At 41.2% G+C, this 18,603-nt stretch overlaps 1 long non-coding RNA gene across 1 annotated transcript in view; it reads left to right on the top strand.

Annotated features, from left to right (window-relative positions):
• The first annotated feature begins 7,751 nt into the window (after window positions 1-7,751).
• The window catches only part of LOC142107390 (uncharacterized), a 97,597-nt gene continuing 86,745 nt past the window's right edge, over window positions 7,752-18,603 (top strand). Inside the window, exon 1 of the long non-coding RNA XR_012679957.1 lies at window positions 7,752-7,856. This is a non-coding gene — a long non-coding RNA (uncharacterized LOC142107390). The remainder of the gene's footprint in view (window positions 7,857-18,603) is intronic.

Below are 18,603 nucleotides of genomic sequence, written 5' to 3' on the forward strand. Positions count from 1 at the left end.
CCTCTCACCTTCATGGCTCCAGAGCGGACTCGTCCTTTGCAGTAGCGGAAGTTCCGCCACTGATTTATGTGAAACTTGTTCAATGTATTGCAGCTACATAATATGAAACATGACATTCTCCCAGCAGCTAAAGTAATATACATCTGCTGCCTGCCTTGTGAAATCTGTACACAGCCAGCCACACTAGCTTTACAAGGAAAGACTTGCTAAATACCCACTTTGAATAAATACATATGAGCTGTTGATTGATGTTACAGTTGGCAACCATGTCCCTCTCTATTTTCTCCTGAGATGTGCAGTGTAAAGCCCTGAGCTTCTATTAGAAGGTGTAAGGATCCAAAGTATCTTAAGATGCTGTGTCTCCAACACAGGCTATGGAGTTGTTATACTTGAAGGAAACCGTCATTCAACACAATGCTCCAATTAAGATTTATTGATGGAGAGAAACAGAGAATAAATATGATAGCATTAAAGTAACACACAATCCAATTACAACAGTTTCCTCAATAACACAGTATATAACTTCCATCAGGATCCTCAACTCACTCCATGTACAGTTGATGTAAAGTGCTGTGGAGTTTGCTGGCATTATATAAATAAATGTTGCTAATTATAATCGTAAGGAATAAAAGGGCACTAGGTTTTTGACAATTCTGCCAGCCCACCACAATCCAACCACTGGATTATATACCTTAGTTTGTGTCCACTCTGATCTATTGTATTGTCCTGAGCAGCCACCACTAATGATGACCAGTCAAACATTGTTACTGTTGTCTTCTCTCCCATCCCCGAACTCTCACAACCACGGAATAGAGCTGTCACACCCACGGAACCCACATCTTCCTCTTCTTTTCCTGAACAACCTGCCATCTCAATGTTCCCATACTCCTGGTACCTTCTCTCTCTTCTCCGTTCCATCTGAGGTGGTGGAGGTCATCTTTGCTTCATTTGTTCTTTTAACTTTACAGCGTACTTACAAGAGTTGCAACTGTAAAGCTAATAATTACCATTAATTAATGCCTGAGCTTTATATCCTGGCTCTCTCTTCCTGCTTCCTGTCTCATAAGACAATAGTTGGTGTGATCTAAGCCTATTATGCACACACCTATGCATAGCTTCAGTTTTATGCTCAAAGCAAAGGCATAATATTGAATATGTGTATATTTATTACACTTTATACCATACATGTTTTTAAATGTGTTTTAATGTTTTATTTTAGTTTCACATTAATATGTTTTATAAGAAGCTAATGCGAATGTAATTTCTGCGGGGAACGGACAGATGCACACAACGTTCTTACTATCATCATGACTGGTTCATCTACCGTATTCCCCAGCATGGCTCCGTACCCTGCTTCTGTCTAGGAAGAAAGCACAACAAATTGCTGAAGGGTATGGACACAGAGTGGAAGGAAGGGGTTGTACCAGGTGATGGGCAGAATTAGAGACCCTGCACTCTACCCCTATTATCGACACCTCCATGTGGTCTGGGTCTGGGTGCGGGACTATGGATATTCGGGACAGGGAAGTATCGCGCTTGAATATCCTACTCACCCATGTACTGGTGAAGGCCCCCACCAAGAGACAGAGATGAAACAGAAACATGATACTCACCAGCTAATCGTCGCCTAGACTTGTTGGTCGTCTGCTCTCCCGGGATCGGCGTCTAGAAAAACGGACGACACAACACAGCCCACCCTCAATGCTGTCAACCGGGCTAGTGTGTACTTCCCACACTAGTGCTAGCTACAATAACACAAAACAGCATCCTGGTCCTAACAACCAATCAATGTGACCATATGCTGCACAACTTTAAACTCCTAGCACTAGCTGTGGCGTACTGCCCTAACTGAAGCCCCATTGTTCACAGACACAAATCACAGAATGCAGACGGCAGGGAAATACGGATACCAGAAGTCTATCTTTAATAGGGGCCTGACTTCTGGATCCTGGAAGGGAAAATACTATACAAGAATACAGAACAATACAATGCAAGTACAAAAAAATAGCGAACAGGCAATGGTCTATAAGAGGAATCACCAAAGGGCCTTCCCTGACTCTAGCAGCGTTCGTTGGCAACAGTCTTCTTTTCGCTTCCGCCGCTCTCTGGCTCTGCGCTGACTGCCAGCGTCTTCTTTCCTCTCTCTCTTTCTCCGTCACACCCTCTCACACAAGCTTTCTTTTATACCTCTCATTATTTTTTTCCCCGGCTACTACATGTTGTCCTGTGATATCAGATATGCTGCTCTTCAATGTTTGTGATTTAGCTGATTAGATAGGGACTCGCCGACTAAACAAATCCTAGTTATACCCTAATATCTCTGCAATAGTAAAACACAGAACACATGTTAAATGATCTGTATTAATGTGGAAATTTAAATTTATATCCGTCATGTGTAGAATGCAGACTGGCACATAGCTAGACAGAGTGTACGTGTCTATTTGTGTCTGTGTGCTGCGTCTTCCTTGCAGCTGGTCCATGCATGCATTTGCAGTACAACAAACTTAATTTGTGCTATGAGAGACTTGTATCTGCAGGCTGTTTTCTTCCCATGGCCTCTGAGAATCTTACTGTGAATTGTTTCTTCCAGTCCAGCTCTTAGCTCAGTTGAGCATAATGACAGCCGATCTGTTCAGGAAAAGAAAAAATTGAGGAAATTTAATTTTGATTTTTCGACAAGTCGAGCTGGCATGAATCTCTGCTTAGGGAGGCTGGGGGATAAGGAATCTTAAGGGAAAAAAAGGAATATGAGAAAAAAGAATTAGTTCTAAATATTCCAACTTACCCAACAGCCAATAGGAGAAAAGCACTTTGCTTTAGTTGAGGGGAGATTTGCTTAGAGCTTTAAGGTTAATAGCTGCCTGTCATTGTGTAATATCACTGTACAAGAGTATTGCATAAAACACAACAAATGGATACATTTCAAGTGCTGGCTTCTCCTGAACATGTGAGTAACAATGGAAAATGTCTTTCTCCAGGCCAGTGCTATACACATGATGTATACATTTGTCTGCCGTACTAGACCATTCAGGAAATGGCAACATTTTAAAAGGGAACATCCTTTCAATGAATACGAAAAGGACGTTAACCTAAACTACATGAAGTTGTTACAAATTCCGCTTGTAAATGTTGACCATTTAGTAAAGTTGCCATTGTTTGTCTCTCTCCGCATTGTCCCTTTATGTCATCCCAGAGCTCTCCTGTCAAGTTCATTAATCTGTGATAACCCTCTCATTACATATCATGGGTGGGTATGACAGGCGGGGTATGATGTTGGCGACCTGACCAGGGTTCAGTGGTCTGACAATATTGCAGAGAGCAGGAAAGGGGATGTCAAACAGCAGAAATGTTGAATTTATACAAATATATATATATATATATATATATATATATATATATATATATATGTAACAAAAAGACAGCCCTTAACACTGCATATCTGCATCTCATATAGACACACAGACACACACATATAAGTATATATATATATATATAAAACAAAAAGACAGTTGTTGTCAGCCCTTAACACTGCATATCTGTGTATATATAGCAAAATAAAAATTATGGGGTATTGGTTCATATTTTGATTAAAACATTTAAGCCTGCATCTCATATACACACACAGACACACACATATAAATAAAGAAATATATATATATATATATATATATATATATATATATATATAAGTTTTTCCTTGTACTAGACACAGTAAGTTTGTATCGTTTCCTCCGGATGCTTTGGTTTCCTCCCACGGTCTAAAAACATACCGGTAGGATTATTGGCTTTTTGACCAAAATGTACTTTTGTGTGGTAGACTGTAATTTCCAGTGGGACATTGACTGATGTAAGTGATTAAATATTCTCTGTAAAGCACTGCATAATATCGTTGTACAAGATAAATAACGAAGAATAATAATTACTGTAGCTGTCATTTCTCATACTGTAAAAGCAATCCAGCTACTGGATGTTAGTTTACTGTATGATTTATACATATATAAAATGTGTTGTTACAAATTCATAAAGAAACTATGTGCATCTGTTCCTGTAAATCAAATACTGTCATTTTATGCCTAATGCTGGGGCTGCATAATACTTACAGTACTTGTCTGAGTGACGTTAATGAGTGAGGTTAATGACGATAAGATATGCAGCACTAGGTAAGATTTTTCCATGGCACATGTAATATAATGCGATAAATTGAAATCAGATATTTTTCAGCTGTGAGCAGATATTTTCCACTCAAAAAATGGATGGGGTTGTATCTAACAATCATAAACAGTCACATTTAGTACATAACTTGTGCGGGCTTCTAGTAAACTAGCTAGATAATAGCAATTGCACATTTACAAGTGTCCTTCTAGGCAATTCTATAAACGTGTGAGTCACATGACCTAACGTACTACTGAAGTTATTTCACAGATTTCATTGAGGATATATATACTAAACAATACACTGTAGAAATATAATATTATTGAAAAGCTGTATTTCAAAGTAGTAACGTTATGTTACAGAATATGTTTTTCTTAACCATCATATTACCTGGAATGCTTGGGTTAGAGAGGTTCAGATCAAGACTTTCCCATACGTTGCTCAATATATACTCAATCACATATAAAGTATGACTGTTACCCTGCACTGAGGCACCTAGTGATCATGTCTGTGTATGACATCATAGCAAACAGCAGCAATGTTTTCTGTGTGATTTTCAGTTCCTTCTACATAACTGGTTGCTGGTTAAAGAATTCAAAGCATATATATATATATATATATATATATATATGTGTGTGTGTATATATATATATATATATATATATATATAATATTTACATATATGTATGTATATATATATACATATATCTACTATATAAATGCCTAGTGGCGTGTGTGGGGAAAAAAAACCAAGCTGCAGCGCCACCTGCTGGGCAGAGTTATACACTGACATATATATTTCTTGAAGGAGAAGTGACAGTTGGGAGTGGTTGATGGTTGCCGGCGGCGACAGTGGGGAGTTTTTAACACCTTAAGTAGCTTGATGAAGGATGTGGCGATGAAGATGAAGGATGAGGTGATGGAGAAAAATGATGAGGTGGTGACATGTGGACAAAACCACGTTAAAAAAGGGCGCTTGCTTTGGGAAGTAACGCTCTTCCCCTAAAGGAGGCCTGGGCTAGGCCCAAATGCATGACAAGAACCTTTTTAACACCTTAAGTAGCTTGATTTGACTAGAATGCATGAGTATCATGCACGGGTTAACTTGTGTATATATATATATATATATATATATATATATATAAAAGGATGACACCAGTCCACCTAACTCTTAATAGACACAGCCCTCCTGTCTAGACACCAGCCACTAACTGGCATCGGTCGCACTGCACACATGCACAATGCAATCTTTTATCCTCCAGCCAAACATCACAAACCAATCACAGGAAACAACTGATCAATTACACCACTGTGGTGCCCCTGTGTGGTAGGAGAGGTGTGACAAATGGACCTCTTTGTTATAAATGTATATCATATATATATATATATATATATATATATATATATATATATATATATATACATATACAGTCATCAAAATTACTATGAGGCTATGTAGAGGAACTATTGCAAATACACAACCTATCTTCCCCAGGGCACAGTTACAGTGGCCATCTTTATTGCATTCCTAAAAACAATCCTACTGACTCTTTCTCATACTTACTTTGCACACTTGGACACCTGGAAGTAAGACAAGGGACGTAGGCGTCTTTTTTTTTTTTTTGCTTAAAATACAAAATGTGTTACACAATAAAATGCCTAAACGCAAGTCCTTATTTTGACTCCTTACGACTGGAGAGGCAGACAGGGGTAGGGAAAGGGTGTGCAAGCTGTGAAACAACGCGGTGCGATTTTTAGGACTTGTGCGACTGAAGCATAAAGACACTTGCGATCCTTCACCCCTTTCTGTGTTCTCTGAACTATCATTGTCTCTCTGCCTTATAGTTTATTGTCATTCGTTGTTCCTATGGGTTGGTTAAGATGTTATTGTATGCCGTGCGTATTTATGCTAATTGCTAAATAAGTTAGACAAGTTATTCTTAAATGTCACCAGGTGGAGTGTTTAATAAAGAATAAGAGAGAACAACAGGTCTTAGTCAAACAATTATCGTATACGCATGTTTAGCCAACAAGGTCTTTGTATACTAGTACCCTGGATTAGACTCCTAGACATCTCCTCCACAAGGAGCCAACGGTCCCCAACCACCATGGGGGAGGACACTCAGGTTTGTCTTATCATTTTCCTACCTGTCACAATCTGGCTACTGACCTTAATCCACCCACCACTACTAGCTCCACCACCGTGGGATATGGTTCTATGTTTCTAACCCGGGTTTCGAAGTACTGAAGGGTGTTCGTGGATTGGTGATAAGAACTGTCCCATGTGTACGCTGTACCTGCAAAGAATCACATCTGTCTGATGATTGCACATCCACTTGTCTGTGTTGCCATCTTTGGAATAAACTGGTCTCAATAATCTGCCTCGGTGATTTCAAAGAACCCACTAGGACTTGCGGTCCCGACACAAGCGTAGGCCAAGTACTGTAAGGGCATGTTAACCCGTACTTGCGACTAAGTCTGCCCTGGACGCGTACATCTGTCAGGAGACGTATCTCTTGCGGGTGCTGGAGGGCAGGTTCAGAATACGCACTGATGAGGATGACATGAACCTGGGGCATAGGCATTCGATGCAGACCTGGACGAATCTTTTCCCGGAATTCTATGCAAAATAGGTGCTAACCACTTAGCACGGTGGCTCAGTGGTTAGCACTTCTGCCTCACAGCGCTGGGGTCATGAGTTCAATTCACGACCATGGCCTTATCTGTGTGGCGTTTGTATGTTCTCCTCGTGTTTGTGTGGGTTTCCTCCGGGTGCTCCGGTTTCCTCCCACACTCCAAAAACATACTAGTAAGTTAATTGGTTGCTATCAAAATTGACCCTAGTCTCTCTCTGTCTGTGTGTGTATCTTAAGAAATTTAGACTGTAAGCCCCAATGGGGCAGGGACTGATGTGAATGAGTTCTCTGTACAGCGCTGCGGTATCAGTGGCACTATATAAATAAATGATGATGTAGATTTAGACGTTTTTATTTATGCTTTTTTAACGTGCATTGAGTTCAATTCTACATCAGGTCCGCAATCTCAACAAGAAAGTGCGGAAACAGGTATAAAAAAGCGAAATAGCTAAAAAAAAAAATAATCAAACATTTCTAGAACAAACAGCAAGCACAATATATAGGTAATTTTCCTGTATGCTATTGAACCATAAAATGTGAGTTCCTGGTGACAAGTGCATTTCCTTGTGTCCTGTGATATTTGACAGGGTATATTTTATCAGTCATTTATCAATTATTATATTGAAGTGAGGCTATTCACTCTAGTCCTTTCACAATAGGTTATATTTTCCCTCTCTCGCTCTCCCTTTGCTGTCTGAAGTGCAGTCTTAGTTTAATGTGTGGGTATCTAGACGAAAGTCTGGCTGACGGCCAAGATGTAGTAACTTTATATTAAAAGCCACCGAGCTTAGTTTAAGGCCACAGCTTACACAATGTATGGCTATGCATTTAACATTGATACTATGCTGAGATGACCACCTGTCTATGAGAATCGTATCTGTTATCCGAATTGGCCTATAGGGACGCAGGCAAACCACTTGGCAGGCTCCCAAATCTGCACATCCCCCCCCCCCCACCCTCCATCTCTGATCAGCTTGATTCATGAAAACGGATATCTGGGTCTCATCGCCACCCTGCCTGATGAGGATTAATTAGGATCTGCAACAAAGAATAGAAACAAAACCACAGGTATGCTTACCGTTGAAATTAATGCCAAATTCATAATACAGGAATCCGAGAGTCGGAACATTGTTGTGTTATTTCTCCCTTTGTTTAATATGTTACGTTCATAAACACACAGATTAATGTCATAGTAATTGAAAAGCAATCCACAATAGATGCTGAGCCTCTTCCTATATTGCATTTACAACCCGAGGCTGAGTTATCTCTAGAATGAAACACAGGCTTCTATTTAAGACTCATTCAAACAGCAGCTGGGGACATTACAGGCAGAGGAAAAGAGAGCCTTAGTATCCTGCAGTTTATTTATTTCTTGAGGGTATTTATACAAGACAAATCTCTGAGCACAAGTGTTGATATCTGTTAAGCATGAGATGGATTAAGAAGAGTTTGGCTAAGACACAAGTATTAAAACGTCTATCTTTCTTCATGTTGGTTCATGGAAAAAATTCAAGTACATTTAGCTCTTGCAATGGAATCTAAGAAATGGTCTTGGTGACCTGCGCTAACCTGAGGCCATTTCCGTGTAGATTTGTCTGCGCGGTTGTACGTGGAGCCAGTCATGTGTTAAGCTCCTTATAAAGTTCATACAACTCTATAATGTAGATATCGAATATATAATTATTGGATCGCGTGACCCAGCTTTATATTTTGGCTGCCTCTTTTATAGGCCTGTGAATACAGTTCATTACTTAAGAAAACTGGAGATCCAGTTAAAGAAACTTTCAACCTGTAGAATTTACAGTTTCTACTATCATCAGTGTTTTGTGGTAAGAAAAGTTTCAAAACTTATAACAGATAATTTTTCTGAACCATTAAGAAAATATTTATGAATTGTTGTTCAGAAATTCGTAACTATTGTCTCCAAATAATCCCACCAACAGAAAGGCAGGTGTTTTGGGGGCAGCACAGTGGCTCAGTGGTTAGCTCAGTGGTTAGCACTTCTGCCTCACAGCACTGGGGTCATGAGTTTAATTCCCCACCATGGCCTTATCTGTGTGGAGTTTGTATGTTCTCCCCGTCTTTGCGTGGGTTTCCTCCGGGTGCTCCGGTTTCCTCCCACACACCAAAAACATACTAGTAGGTTAATTAGCTGCTATCAAAATTGACCCTAGTATGTCTGTCTCTCTCTCTCTCTGTGTATGTTATTGAATTTATACTGTAAGTTCCAATGGGGCAGGGACTGATGTGAGTGAGTTCTCTGTACAGCGCTGCGGAATTGGTGGCGCTATATAAATAAATGATGATAAGGATATCTCTTTTTGCCCTTCAGCAGCCAAAGTATTGAGTAAAGTTGCCTTTTTGCCCTAAAGAAGAGGCAATGTGCTTTCATGGTGAGAACAGTAGCAGACTCGAGAATTTTTTTGAAGTACATTCATCACGATAAAATAAAGGACTATTATTATAAAACAAATAGACGTCTATTTATGACCCATCGTATTTTTCTCACGTTAGTTATAATTTCTTATCGCATTCATAAGAAATGATTTAAATTGTCTATTTATTAACATGGTTCAGCCGGGGCAGCAGCTCCACCAGGAGACTGTACCAGCAAATAGTTTATAGGAAAATGATCGCAATTGCGATAACTTTACTTACTGTGGTCAGGCAGAATTTGCAATGGGGAGAGCGCGAAGCCTGCCACAAAGGGATCTGAAGATGCTTCTCCTGCAATGCTCTCCCCATAGACAACAACCGCTAATGCTATCTTCAGATAAATAGTACATAATCACATTCCCCATAGACACTTTTGAGGACTAGATTTGCGAACGATAAGGCTGTGATCCCAGCAGATATTGGAGATATCTTATTCGAAGTCTCCATTCCACTTATTTATTCCTTTAGCTTCCATTGCTGACTTCCTTGTATTCATTACCGGGGCAATAACCGTTCTAATATTATAGTAGTATTAACCAACAGTCTGTTCTTGGAAGCTTGTGGGTGTTATCCTTCATTGTCCCATTGTTTGGGGCATGCTGACATCACCCAATGACATCTCTCATCAAATCAGGATACAACAACAAGCAGCAATCCAAATGCTTTTGTTATATCATGTGAGGGCTCAAGTGGAAGCACACCCAACATCTCTGCATTGTAATATGGATACCCAAGACAAAAAAACTAAATAGTACATAGCTCTTATTGTTATGTGTAAAGAACGTCAACATTTTCAAACAGAAAAAAATGCTAACACAAAACAATAAATGCAGTTACCCTTTGATGTAGCATAAAACAGGATTGCGGTACAAGTGAACAAAATGACAAAAATATATAATAGAACTTAGTGTTTCTCAAGTTTTAGTGTTCTGGTTACCTCCTTCGAGGTCTCCTACTCACATAGTTTTACAAAGTTGCAACGATAATTTAAGAAGAATATTGAAAAATAATAGAGGACTTCCATAGATCAAGTATTTAATGCAAAACAGCTAAAAAATTAAAAGCAGTAAATCTACTCACAGACTAGTCTACCCAGAGTAGGCCGTATTAAAGCATTGGGCACAGAATAATCCAACCCCCTGTCCCATGTGTGATAACAGTATGAGCTCTTCTGTCTCCTACTCATTGTGTCTCCCTGAACCGGAAGTGTTGTCACAGGTGGCTCGGCAACGCGTTTCGCCCTATGCACGTTCATTGGTCTAACAACTGGTCTATAGACTGTCTACAGGTGTTAGACCAGAGAACGTGCATAGAACGAAACGCGTTGCCTAGCCACATCTGTGACAACACTTCTGGTCCAGGGATCAAACCTTCACCACACTGTGTTTGGGCTAGCTTTCAGTCTGCTTTTGGATTAATTTTGGCTGTTTTGAACTGGTGATAGTGTATTTGTGGAAATCTTATCTGGTAACTCTGTGCCAGATAATGACCAGGAATAAAAAGTAGACGGGGTAACGGTACAATAAACTAAAAGACAAAAAAGTGAAAAGATAAGTCTAAAGTAGTTAGGGCTCACACACACAAAAATTGAAAAACAACACTAATTAAAAGGATAAAGGAAACCTTAACTTTGTCTTCGCTTTAATAGAGTGTTGATTAACCCCCTGACACAGTTTCCCTTGCTGCATAGTGTACTCTGTATTTACTGAGCGCTCCCATAGAATGCGCGCTTCAGTAGTTGATATTGACACAAATCAAAGTGAACACGTGTTCCTCTATACGGGATGTAATCCAGAGTGTCTGCATTTATGTTATATGCCTGGACATCTGCACAGTAACACTTTCGTGTTCTGTATGGTTGATGTAATCCAGGATGGCTCCTATTCTGTATGTATGGGCGACTGCTCAGTACCACTTCTTTTGTTCGATGTGCTAAGTCTGGTGTTCAGTATATGCACAGTCTTATTCTATATGTAAGGACCATTGCCAGTGACAAGCCATAGGACCAACAGCACTAGCAGCTGAGGCCCAGGAACTCCAGGGGCTGTGATCCTTTCTTTGCAACCATGAAAACTGCCCTAGTAGCAATTAAGGGAGAATTTCTAAATCAGTTCTACTGTGAGATGATAACACTGCAAAGTATTCCTGCAAGACTAGTAAGTCTCCAGTATCTACTACACACTTCTACATGTCTGGGGAGCCCTGAATCAAGGCCCAGGAGACTGTACACACACCACAGACCATTGCACAGTGTCACTTCTCTTGTCCTATCTGTTTATATTCTCAAGGGTATATTTAATAACATGGTGCAAATTTTGCAAATGTAATATAACCCATAGCATTGAAAAAGGCATTAGCATTAATTAGTCTAATGTGTAACGTACTAATCTTTGCTGATAGTTGTTTGGATGCCATGGGTTACAGGCTATTTGTACTTTTGAGTCATGCTATTGGTTTAATGGGTGCAGATTTACACCTGTTTTATTTGCTATATGTAATTCTAAGTGCCTGGTCTCATTGAGTATACTATTGAGATCAGTGATATTATTTTGAAAATAACCTTACTTTTTGCTATGTTTGATAACCCTTCCTTAATATAAATACAGATTTAGCTAGGGAGATGGTCATTGCATGAAGATAATTACAAGTTTATGCTTGGCTTGCTTAACTTAAAGTTAATGAGACTTAATGTATATTTAATTAATATTTTAGAGTGAGAATTAATATTTTGAAAACAAAAAAAAGATTATTAAATGTAGAAATATTTAACAACATTGTTAATGATGTGAACGTTTGTTTGATAAATTGAGTGGTCTGGGAAAAGCAGTGAAAAATCATAAGGACGTTTAAAAATGAGTCCAAATTTAGGTAAATTTTTAAGGAAAACGTAAATATTATAATATACCGAGTTAGTCTGCAGCTCCTAATAGGCAATTTGCAGATATTGCCTCAAAATATGAAAAATAATAAAAAGTATGGGAGCGCTGACGTGATTGGTTAATTTTATTTAAAAAAAATAATTGTTATATTAGGAGCAAAAAAAAGAATATAAATATTATCACTTATATAGACTAGTGTGCCGGTATACAAGAACAGCCCAAATAAGCAAAATTAATCACAGCGGGCCTGATATGAGCTCATAATTTTTCTCATGAGATCTTATCTTACATGACAAATTATGAGAGCTTGCAACTATCGGGTGCATCAAACACTGTCCTCCATCCCATTTCTGCCAAGTTAATTGGCTGGGGAGATCCATTAAGCAGGGCACCTTCATTATATTAATATTTTTGCATATCTTGTTTATAAACTACAAAATAAACTAGGGATGTGCACCGGCGACTTTTGAGGTCTCGTGTTTTGTGTTTTGGATCCGGATTTTCGTTATTTTTGAGGTTCGGATTTGTCTCGCAAAACACTTGACGAAAGGTCTCGGTTCGGATTTAAGGTATTGGATTCGGATTTTTTTTGAAAAAAACATAAAAAGTTTAAAAATCAAGTTTTTGGGCTTATTTTCACTCCTAGGCTATTATTAACCTCAATAACATTCAATAACAAGCATTTCCACTAATTTACAGTGTATTCTGAACACCTCACAATATAGTTATTAGTCCAAAACGTTGCAACAAGGTATCTTTCTGGACTGCGTAGAGGAGTGGGTCACCACAATATATATTAAAAACCCTGAACTTTTATGATTCGCACCAATAATTGTACCTGGACTGCGTAGAGGAGTGGGTCACCACAATATATTAAAAACCCTGAACTTTTATGAATCGCACCAATAAATGTACCTGGACTGCGTAGAGGAGTGGGTCACCACAATATATATAATAAGAAAACCATCAACTGGTTTGATTCGCACCAATAAATGTACCTGGACTGCGTAGAGGAGTGGGTCACCACAATATATTAAAAACCCTGAACTTTTATGAATCGCACCAATAAATGTACCTGGACTGCGTAGAGGAGTGGGTCACCACAATATATATAATAAGAAAACCATCAACTTGTTTGATTCGCACCAATAAATGTACCTGGACTGCGTAGAGGAGTGGGTCACCACAATATCTTAAAAACCCTGAACTTTTATGAATCGCACCAATAAATGTACCTGGACTGCGTAGAGGAGTGGGTCACCACAATATATATAATAAGAAAACCATCAACTTGTTTGATTCGCACCAATAAATGTACCTGGACTGCGTAGAGGAGTGGGTCACCACAATATATTAAAAACCCTGAACTTTTATGAATCGCACCAATAAATGTACCTGGACTGCGTAGAGGAGTGGGTCACCACAATATATATAATAAGAAAACCATCAACTGGTTTGATTCGCACCAATAAATGTACCTGGACTGCGTAGAGGAGTGGGTCACCACAATATATTAAAAACCCTGAACTTTTATGAATCGCACCAATAAATGTACCTGGACTGCGTAGAGGAGTGGGTCACCACAATATATATAATAAGAAAACCATCAACTTGTTTGATTCGCACCAATAAATGTACCTGGACTGCGTAGAGGAGTGGGTCACCACAATATCTTAAAAACCCTGAACTTTTATGAATCGCACCAATAAATGTACCTGGACTGCGTAGAGGAGTGGGTCACCACAATATATATAATAAGAAAACCATCAACTTGTTTGATTCGCACCAATAAATGTACCTGGACTGCGTAGAGGAGTGGGTCACCACAATATCTTAAAAACCCTGAACTTTTATGAATCGCACCAATAAATGTACCTGGACTGCGTAGAGGAGTGGGTCACCACAATATATATAATAAGAAAACCATCAACTTGTTTGATTCGCACCAATAAATGTACCTGGACTGCGTAGAGGAGTGGGTCACCACAATATATTAAAAACCCTGAACTTTTATGAATCGCACCAATAAATGTACCTGGACTGCGTAGAGGAGTGGGTCACCACAATATATATAATAAGAAAACCATCAACTGGTTTGATTCGCACCAATAAATGTACCTGGACTGCGTAGAGGAGTGGGTCACCACAATATATTAAAAACCCTGAACTTTTATGAATCGCACCAATAAATGTACCTGGACTGCGTAGAGGAGTGGGTCACCACAATATATATAATAAGAAAACCATCAACTTGTTTGATTCGCACCAATAAATGTACCTGGACTGCGTAGAGGAGTGGGTCACCACAATATCTTAAAAACCCTGAACTTTTATGAATCGCACCAATAAATGTACCTGGACTGCGTAGAGGAGTGGGTCACCACAATATATATAATAAGAAAACCATCAACTTGTTTGATTCGCACCAATAAATGTACCTGGACTGCGTAGAGGAGTGGGTCACCACAATATATTAAAAACCCTGAACTTTTATGAATCGCACCAATAAATGTACCTGGACTGCGTAGAGGAGTGGGTCACCACAATATATATAATAAGAAAACCATCAACTTGTTTGATTCGCACCAATAAATGTACCTGGACTGCGTAGAGGAGTGGGCACTGGGCACCACAATAAAATATATAAAAAACCTTCAACAGGTCTGCATTACACTACACATACGACTGCTCCTCCATCCTCTCCATCATATACATGTTGGAGTTTTAGCATGTGACAACCTCTTGTTTTTGATAATGTCAGTGCATTTTGAATATTTTTCAATTTGCCCCACACCACTGAATGTACTTTATCTATGCTACGCATCTATCTATCTTGACTGCGTAGTGTGGTGGCCCCGGTACACAATTTGGTACCGGGGCCACAATAAAATAAATACACCCTCCACGTGTCAGAATTCCACCAAACAAGTATCTGGACTGCGTAGTGGGGTGGCCCCGGTACCCAACTTGATACCGGGGCCACAATAAAATAAATACACCCTCCACGTGTCAGAATTCCACCAAACAAGTATCTGGACTGCGTAGTGGGGTGGCCCCGGTACCCAACTTGATACCGGGGCCACAATAAAATAAATACACCCTCCACGTGTCAGAATTCCACCAAACAAGTATCTGGACTGCGTAGTGGGGTGGCCCCGGTACCCAACTTGATACCGGGGCCACAATAAAATAAATACACCCTCCACGTGTCAGAATTCCACCAAACAAGTATCTGGACTGCGTAGTGGGGTGGCCCCGGTACCCAACTTGATACCGGGGCCACAATAAAATAAATACACCCTCCACGTGTCAGAATTCCACCAAACAAGTATCTGGACTGCGTAGTGGGGTGGCCCCGGTACCCAACTTGATACCGGGGCCACAATAAAATAAATACACCCTCCACGTGTCAGAATTCCACCAAACAAGTATCTGGACTGCGTAGTGGGGTGGCCCCGGTACCCAATTTGATACCGGGGCCACAATACCTCCTCAAAACATGCTCCAGACAATTCGTCATTGACAGACCCCAGACAGACAGGGTCGTAGTGTTACTGTTTGACTTTGTAAACCCAAAAAAATGTCCCTGTTGCACTTGCACATAGTCGTGCAATCAAGACTGACTTTTTCATTTAAAGGCACGATCTTTCAAGTGTCAGAAAGAGAGAGAAGACACAGGAGAGGAGAGTTGTAGCTGGGGACCTGGGGTGGAAGCTCCCAGGCTCCCCCAGCATTGCCTGGAAGTCTGAGCGTGGTGACTGAGCCAGGGCAAGGAATGTGTGCCCTGGATGAGGGGGAGAACTCCATGCCACTATAGTGAACCCAAGAGAGAGGGGGACACTGCACATGGAAGAGGCCCTGGAGTGAGGGCTGCTACAAGAGGCATGGTAGCTGTAGTGTCAGATCCTGAGGCTGAGAGTACACAGAGTGACGTGTCAGAGCACAGGAGACATTATCCCCGCAGAGGAGGGATGAGCTGCAGTTGAGAGGTCTGCTGTTGAAATAGGACATGCACACTTTAACAAACCAATCATTTCAGCGACAGGGCCTACCAAACAACTTTGACTGAAATGATTGGTTTGTTTGGGCCCCCACACCAAAAAAGCTATTCATCTCTCCCTGTACAGACTAAACAGGCTCTACTGAGGCAAGATGTCGTCCTCATCCTCAACCTCTGATTCCTCTCCCCCTACAGTGTCTACTTCCTCCTCATCACACATTATCAATTCGTCCCCGCTGGACTCCACAACCACAGGTCCCTCTGTAGTATCTGGAGGGCAGTGCTGTACTTCATTGAGGAATTGATTATTCATTTTTATAAACATCATTTTTTCAACGTTGTGAGGAAGCAACCTCCTTCGCCGCTCACTGACCAGGTTCCCCGCTGCACTAAAAACTCTTTCCGAGTACACACTGGAGGGGGGACAACTCAGGTAAAATAGAGCCAGTTTGTACAGGGGCTTCCAAACTGCCTTTTTTTCCTGCCAGTAACAATATGGACTGTCTGACATGTCTACTTGGATGGTGTCAGCAAAGTAATCATCCACAATTTTTTCTATTGTGACAGCATCCAATGCAGCGAGAGTAGACATGTCTGCAATGGTTGGCAGGTCCTTCAGTCCGGACCAGATGTTATCAGCATCCCCGCCAGTGCCTCTTTTGGGAAAACTGAGCTTTTTCCTCGCAGCCATAGATGTGGAAGAAAATGAGGGTGGAGCTGTTGGCATGTCACGGTCCTCTTCAGAGGACAATCTCCTGACCAGCAGGTCTTTGCACCGCTGTAGATTTGTGTCCGCCGGAAACAGAGACACAACATACGCTTTAAACCGAGGATCGAGCACGGTGGCCAGAATGTATTCCTCTGACTTTAAAAGAGTGACCACCCTCGGATCCTGGCAAAGCGTACGAAGGGCTACATCCACAAGAGCTACATGCTTGCTGTAATCGCAATGGCTTACCAGCTCCTCCCTCACTTTCTCCAGCTGCTTCTGCAACAGCCTGATCAGGGGAATGACCTGACTCAAGCTGGCAGTGTCGGAACTGACTTCTCGTGTGGCAAGTTCAAATGGCTGCAGAACCTTGCACAACACGGAAATCAGTCTCCACTGCGCTTGACTCAGGCGCATCCCCACTCCTTTGCCTATGTCGTAGGTGGCTGTGTAGGCCTGAATGGCCTTTTGCTGCTCCTCCATCCTCTGCAGCATATAGAGGGTGGAGTTCCAGCGCGTCACAACCTCTTGTTTGAGGTGATGGCAGGGCAGGTTCAAGCTTTTCTGATGTGCCTCTAGTCTGCGGTAGGCACTGGCTGAATGCCGAAAGTGTCCAGCAATTTTGCGGGCCACCGCAAGCATCTCCTGCACACCCCTGTCACTCTTGAGGTAATGCTGCACCACCAAATTAATGGTGTGGGCAAAACATGGGACGTGCTGGAAATTGCCCATATTTAATGCCCGCACAATGTTACTGGCATTGTCTGACACCACAAATCCCCATGAGAGTCTAAGTGGGGTAAGCCACTGGGAGATAATTTCCCTCATTTTCTCTAATATGTTGGCAGCGTTGTGCCTCTTATTAAAGCCTGTAATGCACAATGTTGCCTGCCTTTGCATGAGCAGCCATTTTGTAGATGCTGCTACTGATGCAGCTGTTGCTGTTGCTGCGGAAGGGGATGCATCTACCCAGTGGGCTGTCACAGTCATATAGTCCTTCGTTTGCCCAGAACCACTTGTCCACATGTCCGTGGTTAAGTGGACAGTGGGTACAACCGCATTTTTAAGAGCACTGAGGACACTTGATCGTACTTCTCTGTACATTTTTGGTATCGCCTGCCTAGTGAAGTGGAATCTCGAGGGGATTTGGTACCGGGGACACAATACCTCCATCAACCCTCTAAATCCCACTCCACTGATGGCGGACACCGGGCGCACGTCTAACACCAACATTGCAGTTACAGCCGCAGTTATACGCTTTGCAATAGGGTGACTACTATCGTATTTGGTGGTCATGGCAAACGACTGTTGGACGGTCAATTGTTTGGTGAAAGACTTAGCGGTCTTACGACTTCCCCTCTGGGAAGATGACCGACTAACAGCAGCAACAGCAGCAGTGGCAGTAGTAGGCGTACCGCTGCAGGATTCCTCGGATGAATCCCGTATTGAGGAGGACTCAGTCTGGCTGGTGACTTGGGCTGCAGGACTGAATCTGATGGAGATTGTGGAGGAAGTTGACGAGGAGGGTGTTGCTGGTGTGTATCCAACTGGACCACGGGATTTAGGTGTCCCTGTACCGATGAGGGTCCTAGCCCCAGTTCCTGAACTAACCACTGAACTATGAAGGTTATTCAGGTGACGTATAAGGGAGGATGTTCCTAGGTGGGCAAGATCCTTACCCCTGCTTATTTGAGCTTTACATAAGCTACATATTGCCATACATTGGTTGTCTGGATTTGGATAAAAATAACTCCAGACCGAAGAGGTGCATTTTTTGGTCTTCTGACCAGG

Source organism: Mixophyes fleayi, chromosome 11, assembly GCF_038048845.1.
Source record: "Mixophyes fleayi isolate aMixFle1 chromosome 11, aMixFle1.hap1, whole genome shotgun sequence".
In the NCBI taxonomy this organism is placed as follows: Eukaryota; Metazoa; Chordata; class Amphibia; order Anura; family Limnodynastidae; genus Mixophyes; species Mixophyes fleayi.